Here is a 25,372-nt window from a genome sequence, read left to right on the forward strand (position 1 = left end):
GTCCCCTCCAGCCATTCTGTCCCATCTAAGGTAGGGGGAAGGGAGGACACAGAGAGGCACTTTTGAAGTCTAGAGTCCAGGGGCACAGCATCACTAAAATAGTGAGACCTAATTATAAAATTATAGAATGCTTCCCCTCTCCCAAAACCTTAGCACCATATCACTAAAGGCCTATTGAACAGTTTCTTTCACCCAGTACCTGTACATCATGACCAGTTTTCAACAAAAAATTATAAGGCATACTAAAAAACAAAAAAAATACACTTTGAAAGACAGAGCAAGCATTAGAACCAGACTCATACATGGAAGAGAAGTTGGAATTATCAGTTGGTAGATTCAAAGAAACTATGTATGATTAATGTGATAAGGGCTCTAATTTAAAAAGTAGATAATGCACAAGAACAGCTGAGTAATGTAAGCAGAGATATGGAAATTCTAAGAAAGAATAAAAAAAGAAATGGTAAAGATCAAAACACTGTAACAGAAATGAAGAATATTTTTATTGGACACATTCGTAGACTGCACACAGCTGAGAAAAGAGTCTCTGAGCTTGAGTATATGTCAATAGAAACTTTCAAAACTGAAAAGCAAAGAAAAAAAATGAAAAAAAGAAACAGAATGTCCAAGAACTATGAAACAAAGATATAGCGGCCGGGCGCGGTGGCTCAAGCCTGTAATCCCAGCACTTTGGGAGGCCGAGACGGGCGGAACACGAGGTCAGGAGATCGAGACCATCCTGGCTAACACGGTGAAACCCCGTCTCTACTAAAAAATACAAAAAAATAGCCGGGCGAGGTGGCGGGCGCCTGTAGTCCCAGCTACTCGGGAGGCTGAGGCAGGAGAATGGCGCAAACCCGGGAGGCGGAGCTTGCAGTGAGCTGAGATCCAGCCACTGCACTCCAGCCTGGGCGACAGAGCCAGACTCCGTCTCAAAAAAAAAAAAAAAAAAAAAAAAAAAAAGAAACAAAGATATAGCATATGCATAACAGAAATACAAGAAGACTTCAACAAGTTTGTGGAAAAAATAGAATTAAGAGATAAAAATAGGCAGCATAGCAAGACCCATATCTACAAAAGAAATTTTTTTAAAAAAGCCAGGGGTGATGGTGCATGCGTATAGTAGTAATTACTCAGAAAGCTGAGGAAGGAGAACTGCTTGAGCCCAAGGGTTTGAAGCTTAATTGAACTTTGAATGCACGACTGCACGCCAGCCTAGGCAACAAAGCAGGACCCTGTGTAAAACAATTTTTAAGATAAAAATAAAAATACATAAACTTTATTTCTCAATACAAGTTCCGTCAATGTCCAGACACTTTTATAAGCAATAATACCAGCTATCTAGTCTATCCCTGAGGGCCCTGGGAATTTGGTTATGTCAATGTAGTCTTTTTTATATAACTAACAGAAGAAAAAAATAGGTGCCATTTAAAGAATTTGTAAAATTAGGAAACAAAAAGAAGTCAGAGGGAGCCAAATCAGGGCTGTAAGGTGGACGCCTAATGTTTTCCCATCAAAGCCTTCACAAAATTGCCCTTATTTGATGAGAGGAATGAGCAGGAGCATTGTTCTGGTGAAGAAAAACTCTCTGGTGAAGTTTTCCCGGGAGTTTTTCTGCCAAAGCTTAGGCTAACTTTCTTAAAACACTCTCATAATAAGTAGATGTTATTGTCTCTTGGCCCTCCAAAAAGTCAACAAGCAAAACGCTTTTACCATCTCCAAAACCCGTTGCCATGACCTTTGCTCTTGACTAGTCTGCTTTTGCTTTGACTGGACCACTTCCACTTCTTGGTAGACGTTGCTATGATTGTGCTTTGTCTTCAGGATCATACTGGTAAAGCCATGTTTCATCTCCTGTTACAATTCTTCAAAGACATGCTTCAGGATCTTGATCCCACTTATTTAAAATTTCACAGCAAATTGACACAAGAACAGAAAACCAAACAACGCATGTTCTCACTCATAAGTGGGAGTTGAACAATGAGAACACATGGACACAGGGAGGGGAACATCACACACCAGGGCCTGTCGGGGGCTGGGAGGCTAGGGCAGGGATAGCATTAGGAGAAACACCTAATGTAGGTGACGGGTTGATGGGTACAGCAAACCAACATGACACATGTATACCTATGTAACAAAACTGCGCCTTCTGCACATGTACCCCAGAACTTAAAGTATAATTAAAAACACAAACAAACAAACAAACAAAAAAGTTAACAGAGCCAGAGCCCAGGACCCTTCTAAATCAGGATACTTCGCAGCTATACAGATGGGACATTCATGGAGCCAGACTTACCCTTTCAAAGTATCTCATCACGAAATATTTAGATGTGTGGCGAGCTGAAAAAAAAAAGTTTTTAAGAAGCGAACTCCCTACTAGCGAAGTTGCACATGACCCCCTAACCACACAAGACTCAGCTCTAAGAATTCAAAACCACCAAGTATGGTGCACTTGGACACATACGAGACTAGTTGAAACACCTGGTTCTAGTCCCAACCTTTACTGATTCTAGTCCCAACCTAGTCATCACTTTGCTATGAGACCATAGGCAATGCATTCTCCTCATTTGTAAAATGAAGATATTAAAGTATATGATGAAAATGTCAAAAAAAATTTCAATTGAGCTTGAGAGGATGGATACCCCATTCTCCACGATGTGATTATTACTTATTATATGCCTGTATCAAAATATCTCATGTACCCTATAAATATGTACACCTACTATGTACCTACAATAATTAAAAATAATTTTTAAGAAACATAATACAATCTCCATCGAAAGTTCTGCTCTTGGCTGAAGCTGATCTGGGTGCAGTGGTTTCAACACTCGTCAAGTGGAAAGTTTGCTCACCTTTAATTTTTCAGTCAGAACTGTGTATGCTGAACCAATTGAGATGTATATGGTGTTGGCTATTGTTTCTGCTGTTTATCGTTGGTCCTCTTCAATTAGGACACGACAAAGTGAATTTTTTCCTCACAAATTGATGTGGATAATCTGCTGCTGCATGATCATCTTCAATATAATCTCCCTTTTGAAAATGAGTTATCCATTTGTTAACTGATGATTTCTTTGGGGCATTGTCCCTGTAAACTTTTCATAAAACATCAGTGATACCACCATTATTCCACCCGAGTTTCATCACAAATTTAATGCTGGTTCTTGCTTCAATTTGAGCAGAATTCATAATGTTCTAATAGAGGCTGTTTTCAAACCGACGTCTTATTCTTCTTAGTTCTTCAAACTAGAACCTGTTCAGACATGTTAGAACAAGTTAGGATGACTTTAGTTTGGTGCAAAAAATTTTTAAGTCATATATAGTTTTTCATAATATACACTTTCCATGAACTTTTAGAAGACCCTTTCTACAACAAGGAGAAGTAAAAGGGAAAGGAACAGAAACTATTTGAGGGAATAATGACAAAGAATTTTCCTAAATTAATGTCAAACTCCATCCCACAGACCCAGGAAGCTCAGAGAATGTCAGGCAGGATAAATATTTAAAAACAAAAACAACAACAACAAAAAACTACACCTAGGCATATATTATCAGGAAATCAAAGATAAAGAAAAATGCTTAAAAGAAGACAGAGGGAAAAACATCTTACCTATAGAGGAGTGAAGATAAGAATGACATCTGATTTTCTTTCTTTCTTTTTTTTCAATGGAGTCTCACTCTGGTGCCCAGGCTGCAGTGCAGTGGCGCCATCTCAGCTCACTGCAACCTCCACCTCCCGGGTTCAAGTGATTCTCCTGCCTCAGCCGCCTAAATAGCTGGGACTACAGGCACACACCACCACGCTGGGCTAATTTTTATATTCTTTAGTAGAGATGGGGTTTCACCATATTGGCCAGGCTGGTCTCGAACTCCTGACCCTGTGATCCACCTGCCTCGGCCTCCCAAAGTGTTGGGATTACAGGTGTGAGCCACTGTGCCCCGCCGCCTGATTTTCTAAGAAACTATACAAGCAAGAAGAGTGGAGTTAAATATTTAAAGTGTTGAGAGAAAAAAAAACCAACCTAGAATTAAGTATCCTGTAAAAAGTTTCTTCAAAAGTGCAGGATAAATAATGACTTTTGCAGACAAGAAAACATTGGGAAAATTTGTTGAAAGTGATTTGTAAAAAAAAAAAAAAAAGGTTTAGGCTGGGGGATGGTGGCTCGTGGCTGTAATCTCAGTACTTCAGGAGGCCAAAGCAGGTAGATCACCTGAGGTCAGGAATTCAAAACAAACCTGGACAACATGGCATAACACTGTTTCTACTAAAATATATATATATATATATATATATATATATAGACACACACACAATATATATATTTTTTGTGTATAAATATGTGTCTATATATATGCAAAAATTAGCCACGTGTGGTGGCACATGGCTGTAATCCCAGTTACTTGGGAGGCTGAGGCACGAGAATTGCTTGAACCCAGGAAGTGGAGGTTGCAGTGAGCCAAGCTCGCACCACTGCACTCCAGCCTGGGTGACAGCACAATACTGTCTCAAAGAAAATAAATAAATAAATAAAGTTTTAAAGGTTCTTCAGAGGGAAAGAAAAGTATATACATCAGAAACTTGGATCTATATAAGGAAATAAAAAGCATTAGAGATGAAATAAATAAAAGTAAAGGAAAACTTTTATTGAGTGATTTTTAATTGATTTAGCAGGCAATAGTTGTTCAAAATAATAAGAGCAACAAGGGTTAGATTACATATGCACATTTATGTGTGTATAGATATATAGTTACGTACACTTGTGTATTAGTGAAATAAATGATAGTAATAATGCAAGGGACAAGAGGGAAGAAATAGGGATAATTCATTGTAAAGTACTTGCACTACATGTGAATTAGTGAAATGTTATTTGAATGTGACTTGAATTAATTGTAAAAGTATATTGCAAACTCTAAGGCAACCACTAAGAAAGCTCCAAAAAATGTATAATTGATATGCCAAGAGAAGAAAGAAAATTGGATCATATAAAATACTCAATTAAAACCAAAAGTGGCAGGAAAAGGATAGAGGACAAAACCAGAAACAAATAAAAAGGGCAACAAAGAGAAAACAGTAATACATATGGCAGATATTAACCCAGATGATTAATCAATAGTGATTTTAAATGTCAATTATCTAAGTATACCAATTAAATAACAGAAATTGTAAGAATGAGTCAAAAAAACAAGACCCAGTTAGATTATTTCTACAATATGTCGGTTATAAATATAAAGACACACATAGATTCAAAGTGAAGGGATAGAGAAAGATATACCAAGCTAACACTAATCAAAAGTCTTGAGAAGCTATCTTAATTACAGACGAGCAGACTACAGAGCAAGAAAAATTATCAGGGATACAAAGGGGCATTGCATAATGATAAAAGGGGTCAATCTTCAGGAAGAATAACAATCCTTAATGCGCATTTGTCTAATAACAGAGTATTAACATAAATGAGGCAAAAATTTATAGAATTACAAGGATAAACAGAGAAACCCACTATTATAGTTGGAAACTTCAACACCCCTCCATCAGAAATGGACACATGCAGCAGGCAAAAAATCATTAAGGACATAGCTGAACTCAACAGCACCATCAATCAATTGGTTATAACTGACATCTATAAATGATTTCATCCAACAACAGCATAATACACATTCTTCTCAAGCTAAATTGAAACATACATCACATTCTAGCTATAAAACACACATTACGTTTTTTAAAAAATCGAAATCATTCACCGTGTTCTCTCAGACCACAATGAAATTAAACATCAATAACTGAAAGATAACCTGAATATTCAAAATATTTGGAGATCAAACAACACACTTCTTTTTTTTGTGTGTGTGTGTGTATAATACTCTATTGTTTTTATTTTTAATTCGTTTCTTATAGAATAAGCCTACCCAATTTAGTTAGCATACAGTGAAAATCCACATGTAAAAATTAAGTAGATATTTACAAGAATAAAACTGCATGACACATATGTGGGTTGTTAGTTTAGTCTTTTATAAACAAATACAAAATCTGAAGTAAAATAATGCTCAAAAATTATTTAAAGTTAATTTCTTATTAAGTAAATATATTGAAAATGTTAAAAAGTAATACAGAAAAGTAAAGTAACACAGGCAACATAATTTCAACTATTTAAAGTTAATAATTGTTAAAATAGATTCTTTTCTTCTGATATTGTGCTTATAAACATAGTTTATATGATTGGAATAATATAGTTGAAGCTTATTTTTAACATGATATAAGCAAGTATACAATATTTTATCAGTCACATAATGTTTATCCAATTAATGTTTTATGTTTTAGGCTGCATTTATTTATTAATAGTATAGATACACTGTAACTTAATTTTAAAGAGTAATATTATTTCATCTGAGCTCTACTTAGCACTTTCTTTTCTGTTGCACACTGCTTTCTCCATTTATTCCAAAAGATTACATTAAAATAAGTGTCTGTGGCCATCTGACCATTTTTACTTCTGATAATGTTTTCCAGGGTGAAATTGTGAGAAATTATTATGGCTGACAGACACTCAAAAAAATAACATCAGCATTATTTGTATTTAACTTCTAGACATTATTACATTTTCTGAAGAAAGCAGTTTAAGTCTAGAACAAAAATGAATGGGTAGGGGAGGCACTTAAGTTAGAATTTGTGAATGTCATTAGCTCTGACCCAAAGACAGGATAACCAGACTGGTTGATGCTTTCTTGTGAGATGGGTCCATCACCCTACCATAAATTAATGAAAATTCTGTTATGATCACTGAAGCTGGCTTTGCTTTGATTCCACAGTCATCTAACTATAACTTACCTAGCTTTAACTTTGAATATAATATTCAATTTAGAGCATACAGTTCCTTAACTAGGCAATACAAGTATTCTGACATACAATTCTCAATGAAATTGTTGGACTACAGTTCTCTTTTTTTTTTTTTTTTTTTTTAATTTATTTATTATTATTATACTTTAAGTTGTAGGGTACATGTGCATAACGTGCAGGTTTGTTACATATGTATACTTGTGCCATGTTGCTGTGCTGCACCCATCAACTCGTCATTTACATCAGGTATAACTCCCAGTGCAATCCCTCCCCCCTGCCCCCTCCCCATGATAGGCCCCGGTGTGTGATGTTCCCCTTCCTGAGTCCGAGTGATCTCATTGTTCAGTTCCCACCTATGAGTGAGAACATGCGGTGTTTGGTTTTCTGTTCTTGTGATAGTTTGCTAAGAATGATGGATTCCAGCTGCATCCAAGTCCCTACAAAGGACTCAAACTCATCCTTTTTTATGGCTGCATAGTATTCCATGGTGTATATGTGCCACATTTTCTTAATCCAATCTGTCACTGATGGACATTTGGGTTGATTCCAAGTCTTTGCTATTGTGAATAGTGCTGCAATAAACATACGTGTGCATGTGTCTTTATAGCAGCATAATTTATAATCCTTTGGGTATATACCCAGTAATGGGATGGCTGGGTCATATGGTACATCTAGTTCTAGATCCTTGAGGAATCACCATACTGTTTTCCATAATGGTTGAACTAGTTTACAATCCCACCAACAGTGTAAAAGTGTTCCTATTTCTCCACATCCTCTCCAGCACCTGTTGTTTCCTGACTTTTTAATGATTGCCATTCTAACTGGTGTGAGATGGTATCTCATGGTGGTTTTGATTTGCATTTCTCTGATGGCCAGTGATGATGAGCATTTTTTCATGTGTCTGTTGGCTGTATGAATGTCTTCTTTTGAGAAATGTCTGTTCATGTCCTTTGCCCACTTTTTGATGGGGTTGTTTGTTTTTTTCTTGTAAATTTGTTTGAGTTCTTTGTAGGTTCTGGATATTAGCCCTTTGTCAGATGAGTAGATTGCAAAAATTTTCTCCCATTCTGTAGGTTGCCTGTTCACTCTGATGGTAGTGTCTTTTGCTGTGCAGAAGCTCTTTAGTTTAATGAGATCCCATTTGTCAATTTTGGCTTTTGCTGCCATTGCTTTTGGTGTTTTAGACATGAAATCTTTGCCCATGCCTATGTCCTGAATGGTACTACCTAGGTTTTCCTCTAGGATTTTTATGGTATTAGGTCTAACATTTAAGTCTCTAATCCATCTTGAATTAATTTTCGTATAAGGAGTAAGGAAAGGATCCAGTTTCAGCTTTCTACTTATGGCTAGCCAATTTTCCCAGCACCATTTATTAAATAGGGAATCCTTTCCCCATTTCTTGTTTCTCTCAGGTTTGTCAAAGATCAAATGGCTGTAGATGTGTGGTATTATTTCTGAGGACTCTGTTCTGTTCCATTGGTCTATATCTCTGTTTTGGTACCAGTACCATGCTGTTTTGGTTACTGTAGCCTTGTAGTATAGTTTGAAGTCAGGTAGCGTGATGCCTCCAGCTTTGTTCTTTTGACTTAGGATTGTCTTGGAGATGCGGGCTCTTTTTTGGTTCCATATGAACTTTAAAGCAGTTTTTTCCAATTCTGTGAAGAAACTCATTGGTAGCTTGATGGGGATGGCATTGAATCTATAAATTACCTTGGGCAGTATGGCCATTTTCACAATATTGATTCTTCCTATCCATGAGCATGGTATGTTCTTCCATTTGTTTGTGTCCTCTTTGATTTCACTGAGCAGTGGTTTGTAGTTCTCCTTGAAGAGGTCCTTTACATCCCTTGTAAGTTGGATTCCTAGGTATTTGATTCTCTTTGAAGCAATTGTGAATGGAAGTTCATTCCTGATTTGGCTCTCTGTTTGTCTGTTACTGGTGTAAACGAATGCTTGTGATTTTTGCACATTAATTTTGTATCCTGAGACTTTGCTGAAGTTGCTTATCAGCTTAAGGAGATTTTGGGCTGAGACAATGGGGTTTTCTAAATATACAATCATGTCATCTGCAAACAGGGACAATTTGACTTCTTCTTTTCCTAACTGAATACCCTTGATTTCTTTCTCTTGCCTGATTGCCCTAGCCAGAACTTCCAACACTATGTTGAATAGGAGTGGTGAGAGAGGGCATCCCTGTCTTGTGCCAGTTTTCAAAGGGAATTTTTCCAGTTTTTGCCCATTCAGTATGATATTGGCTGTGGGTTTGTCATAAATAGCTCTTATTATTTTGAGGTACGTTCCATCAATACCGAATTTATTGAACGTTTTTAGCATGAAGGGCTGTTGAATTTTGTCAAAAGCCTTTTCTGCATCAATTGAGATAATCATGTGGTTCTTGTCTTTGGTTCTGTTTATATGCTGGATTATGTTTATTGATTTGCAAATGTTGAACCAGCCTTGCATCCCAGGGATGAAGCCCACTTGATCATGGTGGATAAGCTTTTTGATGTGTTGCTGAATCCGGTTTGCCAGTATTTTATTGAGGATTTTTGCATCGATGTTCATCAGGGATATTGGTCTAAAATTCTCTTTTTTTGTTGTGTCTCTGCCAGGCTTTGGTATCAGGATGATGTTGGCCTCATAAAATGAGTTAGGGAGGATTCCCTCTTTTTCTATTGATTGGAATAGTTTCAGAAGGAATGGTACCAACTCCTCTTTGTACCTCTGGTAGAATTCAGCTGTGAATCCATCTGGTCCTGGACTTTTTTTGGTTGGTAGGCTATTAATTGTTGCCTCAATTTCAGAGCCTGCTATTGGTCTATTCAGGGATTCAACTTCTTCCTGGTTTAGTCTTGGAAGAGTGTAAGTGTCCAGGAAATTATCCATTTCTTCTAGATTTTCCAGTTTATTTGCGTAGAGGTGTTTATAGTATTCTCTGATGGTAGTTTGTATTTCTGTGGGGTCGGTGGTGATATCCCCTTGATCATTTTTAATTGTGTCGATTTGATTCTTCTCTCTTTTCTTCTTTATTAGTCTTGCTAGTGGTCTGTCAATTTTGTTGATCTTTTCAAAAAACCAACTCCTGGATTCATTGATTTTTTGGAGGGTTTTTTGTGTTTCTATCTCCTTCAGTTCTGCTCTGATCTTAGTTATTTCTTGCCTTCTGCTAGCTTTCGAATGTGTTTGCTCTTGCTTCTCTAGTTCTTTTAATTGCGATGTTAGAGTGTCAATTTTACATCTTTCCTGCTTTCTCTTGTGGGCATTTAGTGCTATAAATTTCCCTCTACACACTGCTTTAAATGTGTCCCAGAGATTCTGGTATGTTGTATCTTTGTTCTCATTGGTTTCAAAGAACATCTTTATTTCTGCCTTCATTTCGTTATGTACCCAGTAGTCATTCAGGAGCAGGTTGTTCAGTTTCCATGTAGTTGAGCGGTTTTGATTGAGTTTCTTAGTCCTGAGTTCTAGTTTGATTGCACTGTGGTCTGAGAGACAGTTTGTTATAATTTCTGTTCTTGTACATTTGCTGAGGAGTGCTTTACTTCCAATTACGTGGTCAATTTTGGAGTAAGTATGATGTGGTGCTGAGAAGAATGTATATTCTGTTGATTTGGGGTGGAGAGTTCTATAGATGTCTATTAGGTCTGCTTGCTGCAGAGATGAGTTCAATTCCTGGATATCCTTGTTAACTTTCTGTCTCGTTGATCTGTCTAATGTTGACAGTGGAGTGTTGAAGTCTCCCATTATTATTGTATGGGAGTCTAAGTCTCTTTGTAAGTCTCTAAGGACTTGCTTGATGAATCTGGGTGCTCCTGTATTGGGTGCATATATATTTAGGATAGTTAGCTCTTCCTGTTGAATTGATCCCTTTACCATTATGTAATGGCCTTCTTTGTCTCTTTTGATCTTTGATGGTTTAAAGTCTCAAACAACACACTTCTAAATAACACATGGGCTAAAGAAGAAATCTCAAAAGAAACTTAATAATATTGTCAACTAAATGGAAATGAAAATACAACTATTAAAATGTGCACAATCCAGCAAAAGCAATGTACTTAGAGGGAAGTTTATTGCATTACATATGTATATTAGAAAAGAAGAATAATCTAAAAGCAATTATCCAAGCTTGCACCTAAGGAAACTAGAAAATGAAGAACAAATTAAATCCAAAGTACACAGAATAAAAGAAATAATGACAGACCAGAAATCAATAACATTGAAAACAGGAAATCAATAAAGAAAATCAACAAAACCAAAAAGCTGGCTCATTGAAAAGACCAATAAAATTAATAAACGTCCTTGCAGGTAAACCAAGATAAAAAAGATGACACAAATTACTAGGATCAGAAATGAAAGAGGAACCATCACTAAAGATCCCATGGACATTAAAATGATAATAAGAGAGGTCAAGTATTGTAGCTTACACCTGTAATCACAGCATTTAGGAGGCTGAGGCAGAAGAATCACTTGAAGCCAGGAGTTTGAGATCAGCCTGGGCAATAGAGACCTTGTTTCTACCAAAAAAAAAAAAAAAAAAGCCAGGTGTGGTGGCACGCATCTGTAGTCCCAGCTACCTAGGAAGCTAAGACAGGAGGATCACTTGAGCCCAGGATTTCAAGTCTGCTATGGTCACACCACTGCCCTCTGGCCTGAATGACAGTAAGACGCTGTCTCAAAAAAAAAGATAATAAAGAAATACTATGAAAAAATTATTCGAGAACCTTGGTGAAATAGAGCAATCCCTTGAAAGATACAATCTGCCGAAACTCACACAAGAAGAAATAGACAATCTAAATAAGAATAGAGAATTTCTTAATCTATTAAAGAAATTGAATCAATAATTAATAACCTTCCACAACAGAAAGCACCAGGCACAGATGGTAAATTCTATCAAGGTGAATTCTACCAAACATTTAAGAAAGAAATTATACAAATTATCTACAATATCTTTCAGAATATAGAAGCAGAAGGAATACTTCCTAACTCATTCTATGAGGCCAGCTCTTCCCTAATACCAGAATCAGATAAAGCCATTAAAAGAAAATAAAACAACAACCAACATCTCTCATGAACATAGATGCAAAAATCCTCAACAAAATTTCACCAAATCAAATCCAACAAAGAATTTTTGAAAAACTATGCACCACGAACAAGTGGGATATACCAGCTGTACAGGGATGGTTCAACATTTGAAAAATCAATCAATGTGATCCATTACATCAACAAGCAAAAAAGAAAAGTCTCATAATTATATCAACAAATGGAGAGAAAGCAATTAATAAAATCCAACACCCATTCATTATTTAAAAAAAAACTCTCAGCAGAATAGGAATAGAGGAAAACTTCCTCAGCTTGATAAAGGACATCTACAAAAACCTACAGCTAACAAAAAACCTACAACTAACATCATAGTTTATGATGAGAAACTAGAAGCTTGTTTGCAAAGATATGGAACAAAGACATCTTTTCTCACCACTTATTTCCAACATTGTATCAGAAGTCCTAGTTAATGCAATAAAACAAGAAAAAGAAATAAAAGGTATGTAAGTTGGAAAGGAAGAAATAAAACTTTGTTTGCAGATGACATGATCATCTATGTAGAAAATTCTTAAGAAACTACAAAAACAGGGAAACGGGGGTGAACGGAGAGCTTAGTGACCATCATGAGCCTCCTCAACAAGCCCAAGAGTGAGATGACCCCAGAGGAGCTGCAGAAGCGAGAGGAGGAGGAATTTAACACGGGTCCACTCTCTGTGCTCACTCAGTCAGTCAAGAACAACACCCAAGTGCTCATCAACTGTCGCAACAATAAGAAACTCCTGGGCCGCGTGAAGGCCTTCGATAGGCACTGCAACATGGTGCTGGAGAACGTGAAGGAGATGTGGACTGAGGTCCCTAAGAGCGGCAAGGGCAAGAAGAAATCCAAGCCAGTCAACAAAGACCGCTACATCTCCAAGATGTTCCTGCGCAGGGACTCAGTCATCGTGGTCCTGCGGAACCCGCTTATCGCCGGCAAGTAGGGGCTGCCTATCCATCGACAGAACTCACTCTCTTGTCCTATGAAGACCGTTGCCATTGGTGTTGAGAATAATAAAGCTCTGTGGTTTTTTTCTAAAAAAAAAAAAAAAAAAAGAAACTACAAAAACAAAACAAAACAAAAACAAAGTCCTCGAACTAATAAACAATTATAGAAAGGTTGTAGGATATGAGGTTAATGTACATGAGTCAATCATTTTCCCATACACCAGCAATAAACACGTGGAGCTTGAAATAAAAACACAATACCATTTACATTAGCATTTTCAAAAATGAAATATGCAGGTATAAATCTTGTGAAATATGTACAAGATTTATATGAGGAAAGCTATTAAACTCTGATGAGGCCAGGAGCGGTGGCTCACACCTGTAACCCCAGCACTTTGGGAGTCCAAGGCAGGTGGATCATGAGGTCAGGAGTTCCAGACCAGCCTGGCCAAGATGGTGAAACCCCGTCTCTACCAAAAATACAAAAAAATTCGCTGCGCGTGGTAGCCGGTGCCTGTAATCCCAGCTACTCAGGAGGCTGGGGCAGGGAATTGCTTGAACCCGGGAGGTGGAGGTTGCAGTGAGCTGAGATCGCGCCACTGCGCTCCTGCCTGGGAGACAGAGGGAGACTCCATCTTAAAAAAAAAAAATAAAAAAAAAACTCTGATGAAAGAAAGAGAACTAAATAAGAGGGATAATCCATGTTCAATATTGTCAAGATATCAGTTCTTCCCAACAACTTCATGAGTAGATTCAATGCAATCCCAATCAAAATCCCGGAGAGTTATGTTGCAGATATTGGCAAATTGATTTTAAAGTTTATAAAGAGAGGCAAAAGTCCCAGAATAGTCAACGTAGTATTGAAGAAGAGCAAAGTTGGAGTACTGACACTACCCAACTTCAAGACTTACTATAAGGCCGGGCGCGGTGGCTCAAGCCTGTAATCCCAGCACTTTGGGAGGCCGAGACGGGCGGATCACAAGGTCAGGAGATCGAGACCATCCTGGCTAACATGGTGAAACCCCGTCTCTACTAAAAATACAAAAAAACTAGCCGGGCGAGGTGGCGGGCGCCTGTAGTCCCAGCTACTCGGGAGGCTGAGGCAGGAGAATGGCGTAAACCCGGGAGGCGGAGCTTGCAGTGAGCTGAGATCCGGCTACTGCACTCCAGCCTGGGCGACAGAGCGAGACTCCGTCTCCAAAAAAAAAAAAAAAAAAAAAAAGACTTACTATAAAGCTATGGTAATTAAGATGGTATGGTAGGCCAGTTGCGGTGGCTCAGGCCTGTAATCCCAGCACTTTGGGAGGCTGAGGCGGGAGGATCATGAGGTCAGGAGATTGAGACCATCCTGGCTAACATGGTGAAACCCTGTCTCTACTGAAAATACAAAAAATTAGCCAGGCGTGGTGGCGGGTGCCTGCAGTCCCAGCTACTTGGGAGGCTGAGGCAGGAGAATGGCATGAACCCGGAAGGTGGAGGTTGCAGTGAGCAGAGATCGGGCCACTGCACTCCAGCCTGGGCGACAGAGCAAGACTCTGTCTCAAAAAAAAAAAAAACCAAAAAACGATGGTATGGTATTGGTAAAAGAAAGACAAATAGATTAATTGAATAGAATAAAGAGCATAGAAATAGACTCACATAAGTATGGTCAACTGATCTTTCACAAAGGGGCAGGGACAATACAATTGAGCAAAGAAAGTCTTTTCAACAAATGGTGCTTCAGCTGGGCATGGTGGCTCACATCCATAATCCCAGCACTATGGCAGGGAGGATTGGTTGAGCCCAAGAGTTTGAGATGAGCCTGGGCAATAGAGCAAGATCCCACCTTTAAAAACAAAAACAAGAAAAAAAATGGTGTGAACAACTGAACATCCACATGCACAAAACAGAATCTAGTCACAGACTTACACCCTTCATAAAGATTAACACAAAATGAATCATAGAGCTAAACGTTAGATGCAAAAGTGTAAAACTCCTAGAAGGTAACATAGGAGAAAATCAAGATGACCTTGGGTGTGGTGATGACTTTTTAGATACAACACCAAAGGTGGAGTCCACGAAAGAAATAATTGATAGATGAGATTTCATTAAAATAAAAAAAGTATGCTCCTCAAAAGATACTGTTAAGAGAATGACAGGACACATCACAGGCTATAAGAAAATATTTCTAAAAAACGTATCTGATTTAAAAACTGTAATCCAAAATATGCAAATAACTGTCAAAACAGAGCAATAAGAAAACAAACAATTCAACTGAAAAATGGGCAAAACACCTGAACAGACACCTAGTCAAAGAAGATATACAGATGGCAAATAAGCATGTGAAAAGATGTTCCACATCTTATATCATTAGGGAAATACAAATTGAAACAATAATGAGATACTACTACACTCCTATTGGAATCCCCAGAATCCAGAACACTGACAACATTAAATGCTGGTGAGGATGTGGAGCAACAGGAACCCTCAATCATTGCTGATGGAAATGCAAAATTGTACAGCCACTTTGGAAGACACTTTACAAAACTAAACATATTCTTACCATAAAATCCAGCACTTGTGCTCTTTCACTTTTACCCAAATGATCGAAAACTTCTGTCCACATAAAACCTGCACATGGATGTTTATAGCAGCTTTATTCACAATTGCTAAAACTTGAAAGCAACCAAGATGTCCTTCAGTAGGTGAATGGATAAATGAATTGTGGCAAATCTAGACAATGAAATATTATTTGACTCTAAAAACTAATGAGCTATCAAGCCATGAAAAGGCATGGAGGAAACTTAAATGCATATTGATAAGTGAAAGAAGCCAATCTGAAAAGGTTACATTCTGTGTGATTTCAGCTATATGACATTTTGGAAAATAAAAAAATATGGACATAGTAAAAAGACCAATAGTTGCCAGGGGATAGTGAGGAGGAAGGAAAGAATAGGCAGAGCACAGAGAATTTTTAGGCAGTGAGGCTATTCTGTATACTGTGCTAATGGTGGGTACATGTCATTATACCTTTGTCCAAACTCACAGAACGTACAAAACCAAGAGTGAACCTTAATGTAAACTATGGACGCTGGGTGATAATGATGTGTCAGCATAGCTTCATCAATTGTAATGAATGTACCACCCTGGTGCATGATGTTGATAGTGAGAGACTGGGGTTGGGGGTGGTCAGGGGGTATATGGAAACTCTCTGGAATTTCTTGCTTAATTTTTCTGTGAACCTAAAATTGCCCTAAACAATAAAATGTATTTAAAATAGAAAAAAAAATGCCAGGTGTGGTGGCTCATGCCTGTAATCTCTGCATTTTGGGAGGCTGAAGTAGGAGAATTGCTTGAGCCCAGGAGTTTAAGCCTAGCCCAGACAACATAATGAGACCCCATCTCTACAAAAAAAATATTAGCCAGGTGTGGTGGCATGCGCCTGTGGTCCCAGATACTCAGGAGGCTGAGATGGGAGGACTGCTCCAGCCTGGGAGGTCCAGGCTGCATTGAGCCATGATTGAGCCACTGCACTCCGGCCTGGGAGACAGAACAAAACTCTCAAAAAGAAAAAAAGAAAACCAAAATGGAAAAACAAAACACAACGGAAAAATGTTAAAATTTAAGTTATTCTAATGGCACTATAAGGTGACATTCTTTTCAAAGATTCACATCAGAAATTCCAGTTGCAAAACTCTATTCATTCCTCTCTTTAAACTGGTATTTAAATTTATGGGAGCCATGACTAGATCTATTTTTCTACCATCATAGAACATACTGTTATAAAATATACACAACTATTTGAACATGGATATGGAATCCAGTCAGTGGTTTAAAGAAGGTGAGAAAATAGCTGGGCGCGATGGCTCACGCCTGTAATCCCAGCACTTTGGGAGGCCCACGTGGGAGGATCACTTGAGGTCAGGAGTTCAAGACCAGCCGGGCCAACATGGCAAAAACCCATCTCTACTAAAAATACAAACAATTAGCTAGGTGTGGTAGTGGGCATCTGGAATCCCAGCAACTTGGGAGGCTGAGGCAGGAGAATCACCTGAACCCTGGAGGCGGAGTTGCAGTGAACCGAGATCACACCACTGCTCTCCAGCCTGGGTGACAGAGCAAGACTCTGTCAAAAAAAAGAAAGAAAAGAAAAAAGAGGGAGGGAGGGAGGGAGGGAGGGAGGGAGGGAGGGAGGGAGGGAGGAAGGAAGGAAGGAAGGAAGGAAGGAAGGAAGGAAGGAAGGAAGGAAGGAAGGAAGGAAGGAAGGAAGGAAGGAAGGAAGGAAGGAAGGAAAGGAAGGAAGGAAGGAAAATAAAAAGAAGTTGAGAAAACTGAAAATTTTAGTACTTTGCTCCCAGAGAAAACAATTACTGACCTAATGTCCTTAAACATGTTCAGTCATTCATGCAACATATATCTATTAAGAGTGTACTATGTGCAGGCTGGGTGAGGTGGCTCACGCCTGTAATTCCAGCACTTTGGGAGGCCAAGGTGGGTGGGTAAGCTGAGCTCAGGAGTTTGAGACCAGCCTGGCCAACATGGCAAAACCCTGTCTCTACTAAAAATACAAACATTAGCCGGGCAAGGTGGCAGGTGCCTGTAATCCCAGCTACTCGGGAGGCTGAGGCAGGAGAATTGCTTGAACCCAGGAGGTGGAGGTTGCAGTGAGCCAAGATTGTGCCACTGCACTCAAGCCTGGGCGACAGAGTGAGACTCCATCTCAAAAAGAAAAAAAAAAAGAAAAAAAAAAAAGAAATGAGTGTACTATGGGCTGAGCACTGTGATAAAGACTAGGAATACCATGGTGAGTTCTTGCTCTCAAGGAACTCACAATTTAGTGAGAGGTGACAGATGATAATCAAATAATCAGGAAGTGGGATGCTAGTCTCCGAGGTCAGCTGCTCCTTGGCATACCCTTGGAAGGTCAGCCCTTCTGAAGGAAGGTTGATTCTCCGAAGTCAAGAAGCGCTCAGTGGTAGGCAGGCTGGAGGGGCAGCAATGAGTCCTCATAACAGAGGAGCCCCATTGCTCTATTCTTTGGATGTTTCCAGAGAGTAAGCCCAAAGCCACGTAGAAAGAAGGGCTTCAAGCTGAGCATTGTGGTACATGCTGTAATTCCAGTGATTTGGGAGGCTAAGGCGGGAGGATCATTTGAGGCCAGGAGTTTGAGACCAGCCTGAGCAACATAGGGAGACCTCTACAAAAAAAGAAAAGAAAAGAAAAGAAAAGGGCCGGGTGTGCACCTGTGGTTCCAGCTACTCAGGAGGCTGAGGTAGGAGGATCACTTGAACCCAAGAGTTAGAGGCTGCAGTGAGCCATGTCTCAGTGAGCCATGCTTGCACCACTGCATTACAGTGTGAGCAACAGAGCAAGACCCTGACTGTATAAAATAAGCGGTGGGGGTGGCAGGTGGTTGCTAAGGAATTAGCGTTGTGGCCCCTGACAAGCAAGAGGGCTAGGGCACTTTCCATGCAGGCTGCCACTCCCTGTGTTGATCAATAAATATTTTTTTAATGAAAAAACATAATCAAGTAATCACACTAACTAATGTAAAAAGCAACTGTGACAAGTGCTCCAAGGACATAGGATAGTGCTATGATACTTTATAACAGCTGGATTGACCTAGTGAGGGGGATCAAAGCTACCCTGAAGGGATTGCTCAAAATGTGATCTGAAGCATGAATAAATGTTAGGTGAGAAAAAAAGGAGAAATGGTTCCATCTGAAAAAAAGAAAGCTCAAAATATGCAAAGTCCCCATATCAGGAGGAAGCATGGTGACATGAATAACTTAGAGATAAATGTAGCTGTGGTGTGAATAGTAATAGGGTTTCAGGTGACGTTGGAAACAAAACATGTGCCAGATCACACAGGGCCTTGTAGGCCACATTAAAGAGTTTTGTGTTTTACTGTAAGGGTGGTGGGAAGTCATACAGGTTTTAAGTATGAGGATGATAAAGCATTCCTTACAAAAAGACCTTTCTGACTATAATCAGAATAGATTGGAGGGGAGCCAGAGTAGATATGTGTAGACATTAGGAAATGCTGCAGTACTCCGGGTGAGAGGTGATGGTACAATAGTGATAATGGAGATGGAAAGAAGTAGATAGATTATGAATTTTGTTAGGAAGTAGAATAAGCAGAATTTGGCAAAACACAAGTGTCAAGTTGAGGGGAGGAACAGGAGGTATCAAAAGACTCCTAAGCACAACTAGACAAAATGGTAGGGCAAGCCACTAATATAAGAAAGGCTGGAAGAGTACCAGGTTTGGAGAGTGAGTTGAGTTTGAGGGGGCTTTAAGACATCCTACAGGAGAAATCAAGTAGATGGTTGGATATACAGTCTTAAAGGTCAGAGGAGCAGTCCGAGATGGAAATATAGATTGGGCTCATCTGTATGACAGTGGTAATTAAGCTGTGGTTATGGGTGAGCTTGCTAGGGAGACAGTATAGAGTGAGATGGGAGAGAATTGAGGACTTGGCCTTAGGAAAAGCCAGCATTTGTCATGTGAAAGGAGTTGCAATAATACATGGGTTATTTCTCTACTTCTGGAATTCAGAAACCCTGAATTTTTGTTTGTTTGTTTGGTCACTCAATTACTTGGCACCATCCCAAAAAACAACTATCCTCTGTTTAAATCAGCATTCCAGTTGTCTAAGGGGACTGTGTCATTTTTGAGGAGTACTTTAGTTTTTTACCAAATATCATTAGGAAGATGATCATAAATATACTGTAAATTGAGCATACGGCAGCAGAGGTTTAACTTGTTAGAATATTGAGCAAAACAAGTAGGACTCACAGTGACTGCTATACCCTTCTACAGTGGTGGGAAGAGGGATGGCCCCTCCACTATTATGGTCTTCAAGATGGGTTGTGGTCCTACATGCGCAGTCATTCTCTAAGAATACAGCTATGCTTTCTAAGTATAAAGGCTGTTCTGGAAGAAAGAGAAAGAAAAAGAAAAAGCAAGGGCTTCCCCTCCACCTTTGTTCGCTTCATTCTGTAATGCATACTTTTATGCCCTTGGGAAGTGGAAGGGAGGAATGAGCTAATAATTTGGTTGATTCAACCTTTTGACCTCTGAGTCAAAAAATTACCCAACAGTCCTTTTAGCAGGCGATGAGGGGGTAATACATTCAGAGTCAGGAGTCTATGCCTCTGATAATGATTCATATGCTGAGTGACCTTTGGGTAAGCCATACAAACTCTCTCTGTTTCAATATCAGTAATACCACATGTCCCCCCTATCTCTTGGGTTTGTTATGAGAGTGTGATGAGATCACAGATTTGAAAGCATTTTTTAAATGTCAGACATTATCATGCCAAAAAGGAAGCCGTCCACCAAGAGCTAGTCTGTCTTGATATAACTTCGTTACACCATTGATGTATTAATTCCTGTTCTATTTTTCCAGCTAGCTGCTTCTACCACTACAAAGTATCAGAATATCTAAATAAGCAGTTATATTAATCAGTGTTCCAGTTTACAAATGGAAGCTCTGCAACAAAAAATGTAAAAACCAAGATTACTTTTTATGTAATTCTTTTTATGTAATGTGAATTCAAAGGTCTTGACTTAGCCCACTGGGCCCTACATTATCTAGTTCCCAACTATGTCTTTGCCCTCATCTTTGACCTTCCCTCACTCTGCTTTAGCCTTTTTGGCCTTCTTGCTGTTCCTTGAATAACCCAAGCACTGTCTTAACCAAATGTCTTTGTACTGCTGCTATTCACTCAGAATGCGATCAATTCCCCCTGACATCCTTCATTTCATTTGAGTCTCAGCGGCCTGAGATATGATGCAGACGCCTTCTCTAACTACCCTATTTAACTACCCTAAATACTCCTATCTTAAAGTAGCACATACCCCTAACACTTGCCAGCCATGTGTCTGTTTCCCTCCTCTTAGGTTTGCTTTATTATTTTGCATAGCACTAATCACCACCTGACATCCAATATTTGTTTTTCAGTTTTCGTCCCAACAAGAATGTAAGCTTTATAAGAACAGGATATTTTTGTTTGATTTGTTCCACTGCTGTATACTTAGCACTTATAATATAGCCTGGCACGTAGTAGGCACATGATAAACAGCTGTTGAATAAAAGAATGGAGGAACATAAGTATACTACTGAACTAGCCAGAGCTCATAAGAACAATGAAAAAAACATAGAAAGAAAAAAATAGAGCTAACCAATTGTTGTGGATGTAGTTGTGATAGAACCGTTCTGATGAAGTCTGTTAAATCACATGAGAAAGCTGAATAAAATAGGTCAGATTTTGCAGTCTATTCTTTTTAACCTCTATGGAGTATAACTTATTTATTTCTATAGTTAATTAATTACTGCCTGGCTTTTGTTTACAAGGTATAAGTAGTTAAAATATTGAGATATTTCTACTACTTCTTCCATGCTTAGAGGGAGTCAGATCCCTAAGTACTATAACCAGTACCTACAACTATGTCCTCATTCATTGGCAATGACCTAGGATGAGACAAAACTCCCAGTAGAGATTTCTTTGTCTTCATCCTCTTCCTCCTTGACATCAACTCACTTCTAACAACAATAAAGACATTTGTTGATTGATTTTGTGTGTGTGTATCTGGCACTCTGGCAAGCATTGAGATTTTAATAACCTTTCTATATCTTACCCCCAACCCCAAAACTTTAAGTTGTCTCACTTGGAAACAATAGCACATAAACTGTTTTTGTATTTAGAAATCAGAAATAAGATGGAGCTTTTGAAGTAAAGGATTCATACAAACAGGATAGTGGAATGGTTAAGAGCATAGGTCCTGTCTGGAATCAGAGTGCTCAAATCAAATTCCTGCTCAGGAACTTCCACAAGCTGTGTGACACTGGCATGCTGTACAACCTCTCTGTTCATTACTGTCTTCATGTGTAAAGCAATAATAATAAATGTATACCACAGAGGAGTTGTGAGGAATAAATGAGGTAATTCATGTAAGGTGCTTAGAACTGAACCTGGTAAATTGAAAGTGCTCAATAAATGTTAGCTATTATTGCACAAGGGACTCAAAATTTGCAGAGTCTAAAAAAGGCAACTCTGGCTGCAAATCAAAGAACATCTTCTTTTGTGAAAATGATGGAATGACTATCGTTTTGTGTCAAGCCCTCATACACAGTGATCATTTTAAGTTTCTAACTAGGAAGTCCAGAAATATATTGGAAACACGGATACAAGGCTTTCAAAAAACCCATACATTTTTGTAAATCAGGAGTTGGCAAACTTTTTCTATAAAGAACCCTATGGGAGATATTTTAGGCTTTACAGACCAGACAATGTCTGTTGTGACTACTCAACTCTGCTGCCATGGGGCGAAAACACTCATCAGCAATGTGTAAATGAATGGGAATAGCTAATGAAACTTTATTTACAAAAACAGGCAATGGGCTGGCCCATGAGTCATTGTTTGCCCACCTCTGCTCCAAATAATGATCCTAGTCTATTAGGGTTCTAATGGCCACTTAAGCTCAGTAACCACAGAAAGCAAATACATTAGGGAGGAGAATATAAGGAATGAGGATAATTCAAGAAATGTAAGAATAAACAATGGGTTATTTAATGCTTTTCCTCTCCCATCCCAAGTAGTAGTAGATGCCTTAGATGACAGGGGAACAGTGAACTTCGTTTATTGTCTCCTTCATTTAACATATAATTGTGAAGCACTTATGCCCCAGGCATTGTGTTGTGATCTATGAGGCAGAGTGAAAACAGATCTAGTCCCTGCCTTCACTTAACGTACAATCTAATCAGACAGGGATGGGGATAAACATCAAATAATCACAGGAACAAACTTAAACCTGTACCTATGCTAGATCCTGCAAAAGCTTTTTTTTTTTTTTTTTTGAGACGGAGTCTCGCTCTGCCGCCCAGGCTGGAGTGCAGTGGCCGGATCTCAGCTCACTGCAAGCTCCGCCTCCCGGGTTCACACCATTCTCCTGCCTCAGCCTCCCGAGTAGTTGGGACTACAGGCGCCCGCCACCGCGCCCGGCTAGTTTTTTGTATTTTTTAGTAGAGACGGGGTTTCACCGTGTTAGCCAGGATGGTCTCGATCTCCTGACCTCGTGATCCGCCCGTCTCGGCCTCCCAAAGTGCTGGGATTACAGGCTTGAGCCACCGCGCCCCGCCGATCCTGCAAAAGCTTATAAGAGGAGGATGGCTCTAGTCATGGAGCTCATGGTTGGCTTCCCTGAGAAACGTGAACCTAAAACTTGAGCTGAGATCTGACAAGTGAGTTGCTCTATTAGACAATAAAACAACTATTTGGAGCAAAGGGAACAGCATAAGTTCTTTTCGAATAGAAAGTATGGTGCATTCAAGGGATGAAAATAAGGTCACTATGATTGGAGTCCAGACAGAGCATGGTGAGAGATGGGGCTGGGAAGATAGGCACAGGTCAGACTATCAAGGACCATGGCAGCAATCAATGCTTTATTTATTCAGCAAATATTTACTGAACACTACTCTACATCAGGCTCTGTGGATACTGTGGTGAATGAGAAAAGCAGACATTGAACAAATAAACACTCAAATCTTTAATTACAAAGTTATGCCTTTAGAAGTTCTATGTCCTGGCTGGGTTGGTAGCTTACGCCTGTAATCCCAACATTTTGGGAGCCTGAGGCAGGCAGATCATGAGGTCAGGAGATTGAGACCATCCTGGCTAACAAGGTGAAACCATGTCTGTATTAAAAATAAAAAAAAACTGCTAGGTGTGGTGGTGGGCGCCTGTAGTCCCAGCTACTCGGGAGTCTGAGGCAGGAGAATCACTTGAACCCAGGGGGCAGAGGTTGCAGTGAGCTGAGATCGCACCACTGCACTCCAGCCTGGTGACAGAGCAAGACTCCGTTTAAAAAAAAAAAAAAAAAAAAAAAAAAGTTTTATGTCCCAAAACTCTGTCCAGTGGTTTGATTTGTTTTTTAAAAAGTTACCTGGCCTGTTCCCACAATGCAGTCCCAATTTAACAAGGCGCCCACGTTAGAACTACATTCAGGCCGGGCACAGTGGTTCATGCCTGTAATCCCAGCACTTTGGGAGGCTGAGGTGGGTGGATCACCTGAGGTCAGGAGTTCGATACCAGCCTGGCCAACATGGTGAAACCCCATCTCTACTAATAATACAAAAATTAGCCAGGTGTGATGGCGCACACCTGTAATCCCAGCTACTGGGGGTGCTGAGGCAGAAGAATCACTTGAACCTGGGAGGCGGAGGTTGCAGTGAGCTGAGATTACACCCTTGCACTCCAGCCTGGGTGACGAGAGGGAAACTCTGTCTCAAAAATAAACAAACAAACAAGAACAAAACAATAAAAACTACATTCAAGTGTATTACTCTATCAATATCTTTTTGGCAATCATGAGTGGATTTGATATGAGATCCCCAGTACTCAGCCTGTGAAACAGCATGCCAGATTATTATTATTATTATTTTTTTTTTTTAAAGACTGGATGTTGCCGTGTCGCCCAGGCCGGAGGGCAGTGGCACAATCACAGCTCACTGCAACCTCAGTGAGCCTCGCTTGAGGGATCAAGTGATCCTCCCACCTCAGTCTCACAAGTAGCTGGGACTACAGCTATGTGCCACTATGCCTGGCTAATTTTTTTCTATTTTTGGTAGAGACAGTGTCTCACTTTGTTGCCCAGGCTGGTCTCGAACTCCTAGGCTCAAGCAATGCTCCTGCCTTGGCCTCGCAAAGTGCTGGGATTACAGGTGTGGGCCACCATGCCCAATCCAATTCCAGATTAATAATGAGCCACTGATAGTCTCTTTTTTGGGATGTGGGCTTCCAGACAGATGTGGCCTTTCATGCTGTCCATAGTGAGAAGTCTTTATAACTTGCTATTGAGGGTGGTATCATGGACAGGACTGTGACAATAAACCAGATCTGAGTATCTGACATACTAATTCAATTGTTTAAATCTGGGGTGTTTTCTTTTATTTTGCTATCTGCTTTTTAGACAGATTTATTCCTGTGGTGAACTGTGTAGATATAGACTAGCTTACATTATAAACTCTTAGAAGGGGCAGAAAACTTCTAGGGAATTGCAAGATTAACAAATGTTTTTCCATGTTGATTGTGAAAACCTAACAAGACTTTTAAACAGTTTCAAAGTGATTTCACTACAATGATACTATTTCACTCTTAACTCCATGGTCCATTTTTTTCTTTCAAATAAGAAAATTAAAATGTCATAGGATGGGCCGGGTGCAGTGGCTCACGCCTGTAATCCCAGCACTTTGGGAGGCCAAGGCAGGCGGATCACCTGAGGTCATGAGTTTGAGACCAGCCTGGCCAACATGGTGAAACCCCGTCTCTACCAAAAATACAAAAATTAGCTGGGCATGGTGGCAGGCGCCTGTAATCCCAGCTACTGGAGAGGCTGAGGCAAGAGAAACGCTTGAACCTGGGAGGCGGAGGTTGCAGTGAGCCGAGATCGTGCCACTGCACTCTAGCCTGGGCGACAAGAGGGAAAAACCATCTCAAAAAAAAAAAAAAAAAATGTCATAGGATGATTTGCTTTATATG

At 39.5% G+C, this 25,372-nt stretch overlaps 1 pseudogene; it reads left to right on the top strand.

The window, feature by feature from the left end:
- The first annotated feature begins 12,464 nt into the window (after positions 1 to 12,464).
- On the top strand, positions 12,465 to 12,991 carry LOC705126 (small nuclear ribonucleoprotein D2 polypeptide 16.5kDa-like; annotated as a pseudogene).
- Positions 12,992 to 25,372: the final 12,381 nt, after the last annotated feature.

Source organism: Macaca mulatta, chromosome X (genome assembly GCF_049350105.2).
Source record: "Macaca mulatta isolate MMU2019108-1 chromosome X, T2T-MMU8v2.0, whole genome shotgun sequence".
Lineage (NCBI taxonomy): Eukaryota > Metazoa > Chordata > Mammalia > Primates > Cercopithecidae > Macaca > Macaca mulatta.